Below are 4,403 nucleotides of genomic sequence, written 5' to 3' on the forward strand. Positions count from 1 at the left end.
CTTAACCCCCATTTTAATCATAATAATAATGATGGAATTTGTTAAGGGCTTACTAGGTGCCAAGCACCGTACTAAGCGCTGGGATAGATTCAAGCAAATCGGGTCGGACACAGTCCCTGGCTCACGTACGGCTTACAGATGAGGTAACCGAGGCCCAGAGAAGTGACTTGCCCAAAGTCACACAGCTGACAAGTGGCGGAGTCAGGATTAGAACCCACGACCTCTGACTCCCAAGCCCCTGCTCTTGCCACTAAGCCACGCTGCTTCTCTATTATGTGCGGACGTGGACGGCTGGTCCCCATGGAGAGGCCTTCCAGCACCTTCAGTGTCGCCAGATGATTCCTCGAATTCCCACGTAGTTGGTCATGGAGCTGTGTGACCACGGGCAAGTCACTTAACTTCTCTGTGCCTCAATTACCTCATCTGCCAAATGGGGATTAAAACTGTGAACCCCACGTGGGACCACCTGATCACCTTGTATCCCCCAGCGCTTAGAACAGTGCTTTGCACATAGTTAGCACTTAACAAATACCACTTTAAAAAAAAAAGGATGTTCTCTTTGGGGCCCTCGCCCTTCCTGTCCTGCCCATGCCGCCGCCAGGATTTTCTGGGGGAATGGGGGGAACAGACCTGAGAGGAAGACTACGTTCCTCAAGGTCTTGGATCTTGATTAGGGGAATGGGAAGAATACCACTTTAAAAAAAAAAAGGATGTTCTCTTTGGGGCCCTCGCCCTTCCTGTCCTGCCCATGCCGCCGCCAGGATTTTCTGGGGGAATGGGGGGAACAGACCTGAGAAGAAGACTACGTTCCTCAAGGTCTTGGATCTTGATTAGGGGAATGGGAAGAAGGAGATGGAACACAATAATCATAATTATTATGATATTTGTTAAGCACTTACTATGTGCCGAGCACTGTTCTAAGCGCTGGGGTAGATACAGGGTAGTCAGATTGTCCCACGTGGGGCTCACATTTTTTAATCCCCATTTTTACTGATGAGGTAACCGAGGCACAGAGAAGTGAAGTGACTTGCCCAAGGTCACACAGCAGTCAAGTGGCAGAGCTGGGATTAGAACCCACAGCCTGTTATTCCCAAGCCCGGGCTCTTTCCACTGAGCCACGCTGCTTCTCAACCCTTGGCTGGAGTGATAGGGACAAAGGGTTTTCACCTCACCTGCTGACCCAAGTGGCGATAATAAATAAAATAATATAATGTGGCATTTGCTGAGCCCCATTGTAGATATGAGATCGTCAGGTCGGGCACAGTCCCTCTATCACACAGGCCTTACGGTCGAAGGGGGAGGGAGGACGGGTATTGAATCCCTCTTTTACAGATGAGGAAACTGAGGCTCAGAGAAGCGAAGTGTCTTGCCCAAGGTCCCTCAGCAGGCGAGTGGCGGAGCTGAGATTTGAACCCAGGTCCTTCTGACTCCCAGGCCACGCGTCCACTTGGTCGCTGCTTCTTCTCTGTAGGAAAGGAATCAGTCCATCAGTCGATTGTATTTATCGAGCACTTAGTCTGTGCAGAGCACTGTACTAAGTGCTAGGGAGAGAACAATACAACAGAGAGGGTAGACTACAGCCATCCTCAACTTGGTGAGCCCGTTGTTGGGTAGGGATTGCCTCTGTTGCTGAATTGTGCTTTCCAAGTGCTTAGTACAGTGCTCTGCACATAGTAAGCGCTCAATAAATCCGAATGAATGGTTCCCTCGTCACCCCCTTCGTGGGGGTGGGGAGGGTGACAGGGGAGCCAGGATTAGTGCCGTGTCCACTATCCACTGCCTGCCCCATCTGGGCAAGGAACCCCCCCCCCCCCCTTAGAACAGTGCTTTGCACATAGTCAGCACTTAACAAATACGGTCATTATTATTAAGAAGGGAGGGTTGTCGGTTGGTTGAGGTGGGGGATAGGGGGAAATCCCCCTTTCAGCAAGGCCACTCAGCTCCTTGATCCTGCCCCCCCGGGGGGAAAACTGTGGCAGGCCCCTCCATAAAGCACATGAACTCGCCCTATATTTAGTTCCAACCGCTACAGAGCTCCAGGGCTTCTAGAAAAACATTTAGCCCAAAATAATCCTGCAAGCCTGGGAGCGACTTTTCTGTTTATTTGGAAGAGACTGTGTATGGTAACTGCGATTCGAAGGCGCAGAAGAAGAGAACGATTTCTAGGGGCAACTTCACGAGCCAGAGGTGAGAGCCGGGGCTCAGCCTGGCTGGGAAGTGGGGGCGGGAGGAATAAGGGAGTCAGGACAAGTAACAGTCTGAAGCCCAGATAAATTAATCATCTTTATTGCGCACTTATTTATTCATGGTATTTATTATGTGCTTACTATGTGCCAGGCACTGATCTGAACACTGGGATAGATATGAGCTAATCAGGTTGGACACAGTCCATGTCTCACGTGGGGCTCACGGTCATAATCCCCATTTTACTGATGCGGGAACTGAGGCACAGGCACGGACCCGTCCACGGTCACACAGCGAACAAGTGGCCGAGCTGGGATTATAACCCAGGTCCTCCGACTCCCTGGCCCATGCTCTTTCCACTAGGCCACGCTGTGTGCGGAGCACTGTACTAAGCACTTGGGAGGGCACGCTACGGCAGAGTTGGCGGCCACGTTCCCTGCCCACAGGGAGCTCACGGTCCCGAGGCGGAGTCTCGATGAGAAAACGCCAGCTGAGGGGCGTAATTGGGGCGCGCTCTGGGCACGTGGGGGAGGTGGTGTGTCTTCGATGCACGAAGTGGAAGATACGGGGGAGTGGACAATCTGCCTGGTCTTAAGGAGGCGACGGAGATTCCTTCGGAGTCGTGCCGCCCACCCTTTCCCGGTTAGGCCATCTAACTTAAAAAATGACCTGGGGGCCCACCCTCCCTTCTGGATCCAGAGGCTGCCTCTAGATGACCAGGCCTTCCAGATGGCTAAAGGTGGCCAGGCCTGCATTTAAATGGGCTGCCATCTTGGATTTAACCGATCACACACAAGGCGGGCTGCTTAGCCACCTGCTCACAAAAATCAAAGCGTGCAGTGGCCCCAAATTCTTGGGGCTCAATCGAAAATGTCCCCCGCTCTCACTTGTGTCCTGCAGGCACCCGATTTGGGAGCCACCCACCCCTAGTTAGAGGACGGGGACCCAGGAAAGGGTGCAAAAGGGCTTCTACCTTCCTGAAACGCTCCTCGATGCTTAACACAGTGCTCTAGACACGCTACTGCAGTTGAGAAGGGTTTGAATTCTTCCGCTTCCCCCTCTCGTTGTCCCGAGTGGGGCGTGAGGGATAGGTTACGGGTTCGGCATAACAGCGAGTATGTTTTCAGACTCGTTTCTGCACTTCAACCGCTCGGTTCTGGAGTCAAGGAAACCTACGAGCTGCGTCAGACCTGAAATAACTGGCCCTGAGGTTGTTGTTTAAGCCCACGCAGAAATACTGCAAAGCGGACCAGACAAAAAAACACATATTCTCTTCTCAAAACCATTTTTGTCATCTCCATCCACCTCTCACCCCACCTCCCAGCAACAAGCTGCAGGTCCAATAGTCGCCTTTCACTAATCACAACTGTGGTATTTATTAATCGCTTACCAGGTGCCAAGCATTATAAATTATGCACTGGGGTAGTTACAAGATAATCCGGTCCGACCCAATCTTTGTCCCACTTGGGGTCACAGTCTGAGTAGTAAGGAGAACAGGTATTAATGATATTACTAGTATTATTAATAATTATTATTTGTGAAGAGCTTACTACTTGTCAAGCGCTGTATTAAGCACTGGGGTAGATACATGCTAATCAGGTCCCACATGGGGCTCAGAGTTTAAGTAGGAGGGAGAACAGGTTTTGAATCCCCATGAGTACAGTGCCTGGCACAGATTAAGTGCCTAACAAATACCACGATTATTATTTTGCAGGTGAGGGCACTGAGGCACAGAAAGTTAAGTGACTTGACCAAGTTCACACAGCAGGCAGAACTGGGATTGGAACCCAGGTCCTCTGACTCCCAGGCCCACGTTCATTCCACTAGACCAGGCTGCTTCAACTGAGTCCCCATTTTACAGATGAGGAAACTGAAGAGTGAAGTGACTTGTCCGGGGTCATACGGCAGGCAAACGGCAGAGCCGGGAATAGAACCCAGGTCTTCTGCCCCCCAGGCCCTTGCTCGTCCCACTAGGCCACACCAGCCTCTCTCTTTCTTATTTCCTTCAGGCTGCGGACCCGGAGTAGGGTGGAAGCAGAGGCCCCGTGGAGATTCCAGAACGGGCCCAGGCAGGGATCTGGAAGGCTCAGAGGTTCCAGAGCAGACAGGCCAGGGCTCTGGGAGGTGAGGCCGCAGAATTTTCCAGCCGGGAACAGAAGCGCACCTGGAGCCCAAGACCACATCTAAAAGTGACCCGAAGGACACAAAAGAAGTCCATG

This window comes from Ornithorhynchus anatinus, chromosome 14, assembly GCF_004115215.2.
Source record: "Ornithorhynchus anatinus isolate Pmale09 chromosome 14, mOrnAna1.pri.v4, whole genome shotgun sequence".
NCBI lineage: Eukaryota > Metazoa > Chordata > Mammalia > Monotremata > Ornithorhynchidae > Ornithorhynchus > Ornithorhynchus anatinus.